A 14525-nucleotide genomic window follows, 5' to 3' on the forward strand; every position below is an offset into this window, starting at 1 on the left:
AGGTTCTTCCATACCGGCTTCACGAATTCTTGATAATCCAAGCGACTTCGAGCTGAATCGAAGACTCCACGCACCTCCTACAACTAATCGCTGCATCTGTTCGCGCGAGATCGAAGTTCAATCGCGCCGAATCCGCATCGCATCGCAAGAAAGGTTGGAAATCGAATCTTGTGTTTCGTCAAATTGAGTTAGGAGTGTTGTAGATTGTAGCTCGTAGATTGTATAACAGCTTTTGGATTGTAATTTCGTTGCGATTTGAGTGAGTAATTGTCAATTTAAGTTTCGATGCGTTTCCTTCTTGCTGTCGATTCGTGCTGCATGTTAATCTATAGAGGAAATCGCATCCATATCCTTGCTCGCGATCGAGAATCGGTCCGATCGGTACATAGTTTATGCATTTCCGTTACGCTTGCTCAAACCTGCGTTTCCAGATGAAGAACGCTTTGAGAAGACGATGAACATTCTTGCTTTTCTGGAAAAAGAGTGCGTTGGATCCATCGCGTTTCCATTTCAATGTCGCTTCATGTTTTTCGTCCCAGATGCGATCTCCACCGCTCATCACGCCTAATTGAAACGGCGACGTATAAGGCCAAGCGTTAAAAATTTCAATTGTGCCACTGGCACCAAATTAAATTTAATAAACCTAATATAATTCTAAATAATTATTAAATAAACATTTTAAAACTTAGAAAATTCATATGATATTCAATAATAATCCAAAAAATACCATATTTTTTTGTTAATCATAATTTTTTCCCTATTATTTTATAAAGATGAAAAACAAAATAATGCTTGGTAGAAAATCCAATTGGACCTAGAGATGTTTTTAATGTACATATTTTCCTACACATTACCATTTTAATTCTATACTCCACATACTATATCCAAAATAAGTGAAAATTGAAACATGACTTCTAGACATCCTTCTGGATTTTTTGACATAGGTTTGGGAGTTTTTTAGCCTATGGTCTATTATATATGAATTATTGAAGTTGGACATGTATATATGTGACATAGTTTGGCATGCTGAATTCCCCAAATATTTTTCCATGCTTCCCATTGGCCAATGGCCCTAATTTTTTGCATGAAGCTTGTTTAACATGTTAGCTATCACTGATAATTTTTGTGGATTTTTACAATCAATTTCCAATTTGATTCATATTTTTTCTTACTGCCTAGCATGTTAGAGTTCCATTGGTGTAACCTTTAGCATTTATGTTGCCATATCCTCATAATTAATCCAATGGACATGAAAATTGATAGCATAATTCCTGACACATTAATGTAGCTTTTGGCTTTGGTCCTACTGATTTATGATGCACCATTGCTGTTTACCATTAGATTGAAGTTGGTGTATAATTTTTGACTTCATTTGATGTTGTTTTTGCATGCTGTACCATGTTTAATTAATTCCTATTGATCTACTAGTCCAAATGATTTGAAATTTAATATGTGGCTTGTTGAATGCCTTCTGGTTAGGATAGAATTTTTGTGGATTTTTTGGATCCTTTTTGACATGTGGTTGGATATGATCTTGCTGGTTGTTTGTATGAGACTCAACATTGCTTCATTTGCCTTCTAGGTTGCATAATTTAAAATAGGAACATAGTTTGAATATGGGACCAATTGGGATCCCTTTGTATTTGATATTACTTGGTTTTCATCATGAATTGGCTGCTGTTTTAGGATTTTTCCATCTTTTTGACCCTAGGCTAGTCCTAGTGGTCATAGTACTTACCTTTGAGTGTGATTGTACCTTTTCAGGTTAAAGATAATGATTAAGGAGATTTGCTCACATTATGGATTGTGTTACTTGACACATATGACTAATGTATTTGTTTTGTAGGATGTTGGTTCATGTGAGCCTTGTGCTATGCACCTCATTATTTGTATAATTGTACTTGGTTAATTGATCATTATATTGTTGTCTGTTTGTGAAAGTAGATGCTGATTCTGTTTGACTTTTGTACAGGTACCTTTAGTTGCTCAATTCCTTGCGAACTTTTGCTTTGCGTTGCTTAAGCAACTTGCATTGAGGTAGGTCTTCTTGACTTCATGTAGTCTGGAGACCCGGCTGCTACCGGGCCGGGCAAATAAATGTCTGAAGTCCTCCTTAAGAGGCAATGATTGTGTTTGTTTATTTTTAAGCCCAAGCAGGAAAAGTCCTTCAAGTAAGGCAATTGGTGGAAGGTAGGGACAAGCAACCTGTCCCCCACTATTCAGTGAGTCTTCTCCTTGCTCCCATTACATGGTTGTAGCATTGAGATCAAAAGCCCAAGATCTGTGCAGTGCACATTGTGTCAGAGTCATCGAGTATAGAAGGGTTCCCCTATTCTGGACCCATGCTCATTTGTCAGCTCTCCCTGGTTAGGGATATGAGTTGTGAGGTCTGATCCTCACTTCACCTCTTCATCTGCTTCACCTTAGCCTCGTAATGGCAAGGTTAAGAGCAAAACCAGCCTGTACAGACGACTTGCTTAGGCAGTCAAACCCGATTGATTGAGCCCCTTGTTTGGCTATAGTGGGTGTTATGTGGACATTTGATTGACATGTTTGTGTTGTTTGAGATGCCTGTTCTCATCTGATATATGCTTGTATATTGTATGCTTGTGTGCTAGCTTCTTTCCTGGTTAGGATAGGCTTGTTTATGCAAGTAGGATAGAAAACCGAACTTAGGGTTAACGATGCATGACAACATTAGGCTCGAGTCTCAGCTCCCTAATTGTGTATCTTTCCCCGGTTTCTGGTTAGCAATTTAGTCCCTTTCAGGGGAACTACATCGCCCTGATCCTCGTTCCAGACGAGGTATGTAGGCAGGTGGTCGTGCGAGACCACTCCGGGCAACCTTTTTCTTTTTTGCGTGCGTTTACTTGTTATCTGACTGCGTGTTTTGGCTCGGATGCCGACGTAAGTCCAGTAAGTGGCTGTCGGGCTCCCAGTTTGCCCTTTTGAGTGAGTTTTGGTTCGGATGCCGACGTAATTCCATCCAGTGGTTGTCGGGCTCCATGTTTGCCACCCTTGCTTGTTTGTATGTTTTGGTGTTGTTTGGCGTGTGTAAGCCGAACTACAGTGGCTCTGATTCTTGTTCCAGACAAGATATGTAGGCATAAGGTGCGATACCTTATCGAGCCCGTTTCTCTTAACCCCACCTGCGTTCCCCGTGTGTGTGTGTGATGTTTAGCAACCTATTCTGTATTCTAGGACGTGGATCCCTAGGAGTACCTAGGACGTGAGGGGTGCTAATACCTTCCCCTTGCGTAACCGACTCCCTTACCCTGTCTCTTTGGTCGCGAGACCATGTCTTTCCAGGTTTCTCTGAGCGTTTCCTTTCCCTATCTTGGGATAAATAACGCGCAGTGGCGGCTCTGTGTGTGTTTTCTTTTTCGAGCTTCGCCGGTTGATTTTTCGCAGGATGCGACACATCACACTCACATCAATACATGCATTCAATGATCACATAACTATAGACGACTCTATGCAAGACAATGTGACCCCATGCATGTGGTACCTCAATGTGAACTCAAAGTTTCACCGCTTTCCGATTCAATATCTAGAATCCAAACCACGCTTCCGATCCAGACAAGATCAAAGCCCTACGTCTGTTTCCAATGAAGGATCACCGCTTAAAACTACGCCTAATCCCAATTAAGGATTAACGTCTGCTACGTGTGTTTCCAATGAAGGATCACCGATTAATACTACGCCTGATTCCAATTGAGAATCAACGTCTGCTCATGTGAACCCACAGTTTCACCACTTCCACAATGAAGTCAACCATGCTATGAATGAATGCACACATACCAACACATATGCAATTAAGATCTATACCATCTTAACATACCACATACCATCATAACTCGCAATTGGTACGTATACACATTCATCACCACACATCATCTATGATCACATATACACATCCATAACCAGAAATCATTCACAATCCAATAATGGTATACATACCTATTCATACAATATTTTATTCACCAATATAGGTCAACCATCAAATAGGTACACATAGATTTCATTCCAAAACGCACACAACAATTACATATCAATTTTTCAATATTATAACAGTGTTAACCGGTTAACGCCCTGGGTTAATCGGTTAACGCAAAACAGAATGCGCTTCTTGGCAATTTTTAACAGTGTTAACCGGTTAACACCCTGGGTTAACCGGTTAACGCAAGACAGAATGCAATTTTTCAATATTATAATAGTGTTAACCGGTTAACGCCCTGGGTTAACCGGTTAACGCAAAACAGAAAGCTGTTCCTGCGCTAACAACGAAACAGAATGCAAAATTCTCCGTATTTTTCATCGTTGGAGGACTTCCGGACCTCCGATTTCGATTCCGTAAAAAGCTACACGTTCAGAAAATTATGACTCATCCAAATATATATTCATTCACAGTTTTAACATAATTTAATCATCACAATTCAAGAGTATTTATCAAACCTAATAATTCCAAAACCATGCCAATTAAGGATTTCAACCTAAAACATGTTCATACCCATTGACCCAATCATACTAACCCATAATAATAAGGATTTCCCCCCTTACCTTGTAAATCTGATGAAAACCCTTACTCCTCTTTACTTTTCCTCTCCTCTTTCGCTATTGCCTTCAATGCTCAAGTGAATTCTAATTCTCACTCCCCTCACCTCTTACTATTTATAATAGTGTTCTAGTTGGGCTTAACTCATCTAATTTAATCACTAGGCCCAATAATGCCTAATATTTAAATACCTCTATTTAAATTCAAATAATTAACCACTCACTATGCACACTAGGTTAATTAATAATTATTTAATTATATCTCATATCAACTAAATAATTAATTACCACACTAATTAAATTAAAATATAATAATAATAGTATAATAATTCAATACTAAAAAAAATGGGTTGTTACACTAACCCTACCCTATTCGGTTATTATGTCAAGTCAACTAATTTTCTGGGATGTACATAAGCCCCTCGAGCATGAGATCTAAAAGATTGAAGTGTTCGGACAAAAGAAGCCCGAAAAACCTTTTTATTTAGAACCAGAGTCTTCCTCGACCTTTCTATGAAATAGTACTTGGCTACGCTGGCTACTTTCTTCAGGATGATAAGTTCTTTTTTCTCTTTCTCCCTCTCTTCAAGATTACTTTTATGGGAACTCCCAGTTCATCATTCGCCCTTTGTTTACAACTTCCTGACCGTTACCATTATCTTCTTTTTAAGGGTTTCACTTTCATTCATATATCTTCTCCAAATGTCTCTTTCCTTGAACGCCTTACCAACTGATCAACCTTCAAACTTCAGGTATCATTACTCTTCTGCTTCTTTTTTATCATGTCATAATATTTTATTGTTCTTATTGCTTGTGATAGAAATAGAATTTGGAATGCCTGTATGCGGGAGTGGGAGGGTTATTTGAATAGAGTGTATTTTGACCGCATTATTAAAAAAGATCATTGTCGTCTTCTCCTTCTCTGTTAGGGTAACATCCATCTTCTCAGATCCTTTTAACGCTTCTAACAAATCCCGCTGAACTAGTAGGGTTTGCATCTTCAAGCACCATAAATCAAAATCAATCACACTGGTGAATTTCTCAATCTCATCCTTCATTGATGGCATCTTGTCCACGCTCACCTCACTAGTTTCTTGTGACAATCTTCACACTAGGAATGAATAAAAATATGAGAAAGATTGAGTTTCTTGAACAAACACAATAAACCTTTTTAGGTTTACGAAAGAGAGAAAAAAGGGAAGAACAAGAACAAGAATTGGTTAAACCCGTTTTACTATTTACTTTCACAATTAGGGAAAATTGTTTACAAGCAAATAGCAATCAATCTTAACCCTCTCTCGACTACCTGAAAGAGCGGCATACTTATAGACTACAAGATAACTTAAACACTAAGCTAACTTAATCACTAAGCTAACTTGACTAACAAGTTAACTTATACAACTACATGCTAGAATATACTTCGACTACATCATACATATCTTCGACTCCTGCATGCTTAAATAAACTTCGACTACAACATACACAACTTCTGTCGAAATATGAAGTTATCTCTGTCGAAACTAAAGTTCGATTGGAAATACTACATAAATTAAGTTGAAAAAATAAACTATAGGACTGCAAATAACCTCAAAAATAATAATAACATTACTATTCTTTTTTATCAATGCATCTCTCTTAATTATGTTATATTTTTTTCATACAACTTATATTAAATATGATAAAAGTTACTCATATGCATGTCAATTTATTAAACAACATTACTTGTCAATAAAATTAATAATTTTCTTAACTTTTGTGTTTTGATCAATAAAATTTAATGCTTAAAGATAGTAGAAAAAGTATATATATATATATATATATATATATATATATATATATATATATATATATATATATATATATATATATATATATATATATATATATATATATATATATATATATATATATATATATATATATATATATATATATATATATATATATATATATATATATATTAAAAATAATTGTGTACCCCTGATCTAAGTTCTTGGCTCCGCCACTAGTTGCGCTTAGTGTTTTATCTTATAAAATCATTTCGGACTCTTTTTTTTTTCTTTCTCAAAACTTCTTTAAACTAATTCTAGCAAGTACATAATAAATTAAGAAGCGATTATGAGTAATTAAGAAATCCAAAATCGTTGTCTAATTAATTATACCTTTTGATCGAATTGATTAAGAAACCGATTAGGGAGCCTTTTAACCGATTGCACACACACCTTAAAGATTGGTACTTATACCTGCAAGAGATGTTTTCTAGACAACTTACTAATTTTTCAAAAATCCAAAAGCTAGAAAACCATATGTTGGTGCACAAGGTGAAGAAGATGAAGATGGAAGAAGGGAGAGAATAACAAACTTCCACTACCCATACAAAACAGTTTCAATAAATAGTTGCACACCCACTGTATATAATGCACACACTCAGTATTTCACTACTAATTGTTGACAACTACACTATTTATATATAAAAACAATAATGTCACGTAGGCAAAATGCTAACCTACACTAGCTAGGTTAAGCTTAGAAAAACTAATATTAAAATACTGAATTACCCTTCAACATCATCCCTTAATTCAATATTTAACTAATCGAAACTAATAACACCAATTTCATCCCTCAAGTGGAGAAATTGATCAATTTTGATTGCTTTTGTCAAAACATCTACGAACTGCTTATGGGTGCTACAGTGCATAACTTCTAGCGTTGCATTCTAAACTTGACTTCTTAGAAAATGATACTTAGACTCAATATGCTTGCTTCTCCCGTGCAACACAGGGTTCTTGGCAAGATTTATTGGAGACTTGTTATCAATCATCAACTTCAGAAGCTTGTTTACCTTGATCTTTAGATCCTACAGTAAATTCAGAAGCCAAATAGCTTGATATGCAGCCACAACACCTGCAATATATTCAATTTCACGGATTGACAGAGCAACAATTGGTTGCTTCTTGGAACACCAAGAAATAGGACTTCCCAGATACTTAAACAAATATCTAAAAGTACTTCTTCTATCAACTTTGTCTCCACACCAATAAGAGTCTACGTCAGACATTAGCTCTGAACTAGCATTTTCTCCAAAAAGGAACAAAACTCCATACTTCATAGTCCCTTAATATGCCTCAAAATCCTGACAACAACTTGGTAATGAGACCACTTCAGTTTACTCATGAACCTACTAACATTCCAACTGCATAGCAAATGTCAGGTCTGGTATTACATAAATACCTCATAGAGCCAACCAACTACTTGAAAGTTGTAGCATCTACATCATCACCTTTAGGATCTAATCCAATTTGTAATTTGTTTTTGAAGGTGTGACCGCAGTTTTATAATTCAGCAACTCAAATCTCTTCAGAAGTTCAAGTTCATACATCGACTGATGCAAAATGATACCCTTCTCAGAGTACATAACCCCTATCCCTGGAAAATATGTCATATTTCCTAGATCGGTTATTTCAAACTCATTCATCAACACCTTCTTGAACTTAGTTATCTCATGTTCACAACTTCATGTTAGCAATATGTCATCAACATATAGGCATACCAAAATAATATTGCCTTCAGAAGTATGCTAAACATAGACACCACTCAATCTACGCTTTCTAAATCCTTGGAGCTTGAAAAATGAATCAATTTTTAGATTCCAAGCTCTAGGAGCTTGTTTCAGTCCATACAGGAGGTTGTGACATATATACCTCCCGATTCTTTTTCACAAATCCAGGAGGTTGTGACATATATACCTCTTCTTGCAATGGACCGTTCAGAAATGAAGATTTCACATCCAGATGCATCAGATGCCAATTCCTATTAGCAGTTGTCGTAATCACCAATCTAATTCTCATGTCTTGCTACAGGAGAAAACACTTTAAAGTAATTTGACCCAGGTTTCTGTAGGAAGCCTCTTTCTACTAACCTTGCTTTGTGTTTGCCAATTGATCCATTTGACTTTAGTTTTACCTTGAAAACCCACACGACACTGATGACTTTCTTGTTCTTTGAAGCTCAGTCAACTTCCAAGTCTTATTTCTTTCTATAGCCTCAAGTTCTTATTTCGTGGCCTTAAACCACACTTTCTTCTTGAGCGCTTCTTCAGTACTCACTGGTTTAAAGTCTACTAATATGGCAGACTTGATAACTTCTCCTTAAGAGTTTACTTAAGTATCTTGCAGCATGTTAAACTCTTCAAACCTTATTGATATGCTTCTGATTCTTTGTGGCATCTGAAGTTGTTAAGAATCTCCTTCGGATGCTGGAACAATATCAAATGCTGAAACCTCAGAAATACCACCTTCAGAGGCATGACCACCTTCAGAGTATGGAATATTCCTAGAGTCTAGATCTCCACCAGATTCTGAATCACCATCAGAATTTGGATCAGAATCAGATTCACCTTCAGAGTCAGGCTTACCTTGAAAATTATTTTATGATTCTCACTCATCTTCAGAACCTTCAGATTCTAAAGTATCTTCAGAGGTTAACTTTACACTAGAGTTGGATTAAGATTTACTTTAACCCCACAATTATGATTCCTTCACAATGACATCTCTATTGAATTCAACCTTGTTATTGACAAGAGAATAGAGCTTATAAGCACCTGTACTGTGGTACCCTACAAGCAACATAACTCGACTTTTGTCATCCAACTTCTTTCTCTTAGTATCTAGAACATGTTTGTAACAAACAGAACCAAACACCTCCAAATATGCATAATCAGATTCAGAAGCCATCATTAGCATAAATTCATCATCAGAATCTCCTTTGCCTACATTTGCTTCTTCTGACTTCCTTTCCTTGTTTGATCAATAATCGGCAACGAAGTGGCCAAACTTCTTACCACAATAGCACTGAACTTTCCTCTTGTCATACTTATCCTCCCCCTTCTAAGCATTCTTCTGCCTTTCAGAAGTTGAGGTTTCTGACTTCTGAACACCATTAGATCTCTTCCTGGCTTCTCACCAAGACTGCTTCTGATATTTCTTACCAGAAGCGGCTTTCAGAGCCTGTTGCTATACCTCTATTTCAGAGTTTCTCTCAGTCAGACGCAACTCTTGTGCCTTTAGACTGCTTTACAACTCTTCAATTCTCATGGTGCTAAGATCCTTAGAATGATCAGTTTCTATAACAATATAATCAGACTGAGGAGTAAGAGATGTAAGTACCTTCTCAATTATACTTTCTTCAGAGAGAGTTTCTCCACACAACTTCGTCTCATTTGTGATCAGAATCACTCTGGAGATACAGTAAGATACCTTCTCATTGTTCGTCATGCCGAGATTCTCATACTACTTACATAGAGACTGAAGCTTTACCTTCTTCACGGATGCATCATCACCGTAGCACCGTACCAGTGTGTCCCATGCAGTCTTTTCCATCATCGAATAAGCGATTTTGTCAAACACGTTCACATCCACACACTGATGGATGTAGAACAACGCCTTCTGGTCCTTCTTCCTCAGATCACGCCGATCATTCCTCTGTACATCCGTTTCATTTTCTGGAAGTGCAACCGGAATGTAATCATCATTGACGAGATCAAGAACATCTTGAGCGCCAAACAACATACACATCTTAATCATCCACCAATTCCAGTTATTTCCATCAAACACTAGAAGCTTAGTACTCAGATTACCATTTCCGTTCATCTTCAACCTTGTGCAAACCACTCAAATCTCACGAAACATTAGTGTTTCCCAATCCCACAAAATCAAGACTGTGATTATGTTACGATTCCGATCAAGAATTCAACACGAATTCAAGAAACGAAATCAACCATACAACACCTCATCGTTCACCCATGTTTCCCTGTGGATATGAACTGAATCTCTAGATACCAATTTTTGGTGCACAACATGAAGGAGGTGAAGATGGAAGAAGTGAGAGAAGTGAGAGAATAATAAACTTCCACTACTATTACAAAACGATTACAATAAATGGTTGCACATACACTGTGCATAATGCACACACTCAGTATTGCACTATCAACTATTTACAGCTATACTGTTTATATATACAAACAATAATGTCACGTAGACAAAAGTGTTAACCTATATTAACTAGGTAAAGCTTAACAAAAACTAATACTAAAATACTAAATTACCCTTCAAAATTATATTGAAAAGTTCATCATCAGTTTGAATACAAAACAATGACATCAAGTGCATGTGAGCTTCGATGACTTATCAATCGTATCATTGACTTTAAACTACTTATTCACAAACAACAATGCTATATTATGATAAATAGTTCATAAAACATATTGATATCAATTTCCCCTTCTATAAATACACAAAATATATTGAACTCGATTGCCACTTCATTTGAGAAACAACAACTTTTTCACATACTTTCTATCACACAATAATTTCTCAGCATTTTCACTAAACCTATTGATCCAAATCTCATCTATTACTTTATTATGACATACTTTCTATGCTCAAACTTAAGGAGAGATATTAAATATAATATAGTTTATCTAGTTAACTAATTTGTTTTAACAACTTATTTAGTTGTTAAAATTGTTTTCTTTTTTATAAGAGTAATAACAAATGCCATCAACAAAACAATAAGATATATTTTCAATAATTATAAAAGAAAAAAATATTTATGATTTTTACATTGTTAATCAATTAAATACATATATCTGTTAAATTATATTTTTATTTTTAAAATACTGATATGACATGATTGAATGTAATTAATTAATAGTGTAAAAATATTTTACACTGACAGTGTATTATCTTTATTTTTGTATTAAAACCAACTAAAAAATAATATTTAAAATAATATTTTATAATATATTAAATTGTTGACACTTATAACTCTTTTTTTTTTTTTAGTTTTATAAAACAGTACTAAAACCTAATATATATATATATATATATATATATATATATATATATATATATATATATATATATATATATATATATATATATATATATATATATATAGAGAGAGAGAGAGAGAGAGAGAGAGAGAGAGAAAGAGAGAGAGAGAGAGAGAGAGAGAGAGAGAGAGAGAGAGAGAGAGAGAGAGGAGTGACGTGGATAGATATTAAGTTGTTTGACGAAGCTGGAGAAATGAACCAGAAAAATGAATGGGAAACAAAATACCAATACTCAAGACTTGGCTCAGATGTTTTGTCCTCTTCTGAAAGTATGAAATAAACAAAATCTTCATATCCCAAATCGGATAGAAAAACCCTGACACAGGAGTTGGTTAAACTAAGCAGCACCTTGAATCCTCTGAGAGTAAGTTGCTTCTATTGAGTGATCGTCTGGATGGAATGGAGAAGCATCGACAACAGATGATATCGTTCTTGGTCATGGTCATACAATGCCCCAGCCGCTTCACCCTAAGGAAAATAACTGGCGTTTTGCAGAACAAGGGAATATGTGGGACCACAGTAGCCGAGATGACGAACCAGTTCCTTCTGATGGAATGATTGTAAAGTATAAGCCACTTGTAAGTGAAACACTAAAGTCTTGATCATTGAGGAAGATTTGAGGGCTGCTAATCTGAATCCTAAGAACAATGGTATTGTTCATTCTGATTGTACTACAACGTCTTTCTTCTAAGGAAGCTTGTGATGTTGAAATTGGAGTTGATCAAAAGGGGCCGAACAAGTTTCACAAATGGGGCAAGTTGTGGAATAAATTGGGATTAATACAGAGGAGAAAGGAAGATAAGTTGGGAGAGAAAGAATGTGTTTCTGGTGATGTTGTTAATAAGCCGATTGCCGAGTCTTGGCAGAAGCTTAGGAGGGTTGTTAATGGACAACGGAGTGAATCGGTTAGTGAGAAACTTATTCGTAGCTATAGTGTTAGTTGTAGAAATCATAGTAGAATGCCTGGTTTTGCTCACCATGTTTCTGATGAAAGGTTTCCGCCTAATTATTTTTCGTTTTTGCTTTTGTATATGTATTACAGACGTCTTCGATGGAAGGTCTCCGCTGAATTCTTCCCATTTTTTGTAAGGTAATCCCTTGTCTCACTTTTTTTTTCTCGTTGTCATCTTTGATGTTTTCACGGTTTCCATCTTTATCTTCAATGGGGATTTTCTGAAACAAAGTATGATGCACATTTCGTGTTCATAGTTTCATTTCTGCCTTTTGGATTCATATCAACCTTCCTACTAACTTGCCTTCAAATATAGAAGTTATAGCTCATTCATTCATATTGACACCAATTGTTTTGCACATGTAGTTTTTCTTTGCACATTCACCCTGATTATTTTGATCATTCTGATTATTTTAATCTTTAAAAATATAATGTTTTAGAACCTAAAATAATGGGGTCTATGTTTCTATTATCCGCTGGGATTTGATATTTTCCTGGAAAATATACTGAATGACGTGCACATTTTGTTAGCAAAATCTAAAGTGAGTGATTAATCTTTATTATTACTCAATGTTGGTCTGGAAGCCATATTATATGCTTTCTCCAAAGAAAACATCTTAACTAATGTGTACTTAATATAATCAGGTTGATCCGTTTTTGGGATTTTGCGATGATAATCAAGTATATACTAATATACATATGGATTTAAGATAGTATGGTACTGCATTGGTGGAACATTCAAGCATCAATAGGTGAAGTTGAGGGGATAAAGGAGCTAATAAAGCATAAAGGGTATCAAGTACTCATAAAAAGTTTCAATTTTCATTATTACATATGTGGATTGCTTGTCTCAGGTTGCTCTTGTAGAACTAGAACATGTGCTACTAAGTTATTTTCTTATTGTTGATGCATTAATTATACTGTGTGTTCACCCTTATTTTCGTTGTCTAAGTGAAAAAAATGATGTAGGGTTGAAGATGAAGAAATTAGATAGATAACAATGGCGTATGTGGTGAGAAGATCTGGTTCTTAAGATATCTTGCAAAAACTATTGTTCAATTTAGTATTAATATGTAGTGAGTGCATATTTTTAATGCAATTCCACTTTTTTTTCCAGCAGCAGCAAGTGAAATGGGGTTAACATTTGAAGAATCCATGGAAGAACGATTGTGTACGTATTCCCGAGTTGTTGCTCGTTTTCCCACATCAGTTAAGGAGGTAAAGATGAAAACATTTGTCATGTTTGCAATGCCAAAGAGTAGCAGACATATATACAATATATATTCAATTTGTTTGATGACTCCTATTCTTAAAGTTGTGTTCTTCTTCTAAATTGATCTATTATGAGACATCCAATTTGCTTGCTTTTTTTTACTCCTTTTGTATTCAAAAATATGAATCTAATTTTAATTGATTCCATTTTGATGATAGGTTGTAGCTTGAGAAGTATGAGAATGGTTGTTGGAACAACATATCGATATATGCTTAGTATCTTTATAGGTAAACACAAAGGTATTCTATGAAGCTATTACACTTACTGACTCTTGATTCTAAAAACACATAATTGCGTCTCATTCACTCAATGGATTTATGTAATATTTACCACTTAGAAAAATTTTAACTTAATTAATTTTTACATGAAATGCTAATTTATTGGTAGTTTTAGAAAATGTCAGTTGACACTCAATTCAATGTTGGTAATGCATATGGCAATACATTGCATATAATTGATGTATAGATATAGATATATTATGTTGGATATTTCTTTATAAAACTCGCTTTATAAAGGCTAAAGAACATCAATTTCCAATATTTGATTATTATTATAGTGGCATTTGGAGTTGGAGTGAAGGTTGATGACTTGGTAGTTTCTTTTCCTTTTTTTCCATTATGATTGATTTTTGTTTTACTTTTGGTGTAAAATATGTATTATTTTTTGTTGAAAATTTTGTGGTGACACGGGAAACATGTATTTCAGTTTTAATGTTTTTTTTCTTCCTTTTTTTTAATGTAACTAATCAAGATGGAAACAAGGTCACTGAAAAAGTCATTTTAGATTATTTAGAATTACATTAAGCAGTGATGACTATGCTATAGTTCATTTATTTGGTATTCAGTGATGATTAT

The 14525-nt window shown here is 35.0% G+C and overlaps 2 protein-coding genes across 2 annotated transcripts in view; both read left to right on the forward strand.

Annotated features, from left to right (window-relative positions):
- Positions 1–14525, forward strand: part of LOC127106316 (uncharacterized) — an 86761-nt gene that overhangs the window by 28166 nt on the left and 44070 nt on the right. The gene's annotated exons all lie outside the window — the stretch shown is intronic.
- The window catches only part of LOC127106313 (uncharacterized), a 69969-nt gene continuing 57259 nt past the window's right edge, over positions 1816–14525 (forward strand). Inside the window, exon 1 of the mRNA XM_051043626.1 lies at positions 1816–2037. The gene's annotated coding sequence lies outside the window, so the exon portion shown is untranslated. The remainder of the gene's footprint in view (positions 2038–14525) is intronic.

The sequence above is a fragment of the Lathyrus oleraceus genome, chromosome 7 (assembly GCF_024323335.1).
Source record: "Lathyrus oleraceus cultivar Zhongwan6 chromosome 7, CAAS_Psat_ZW6_1.0, whole genome shotgun sequence".
Taxonomy (NCBI): Eukaryota; Viridiplantae; Streptophyta; class Magnoliopsida; order Fabales; family Fabaceae; genus Lathyrus; species Lathyrus oleraceus.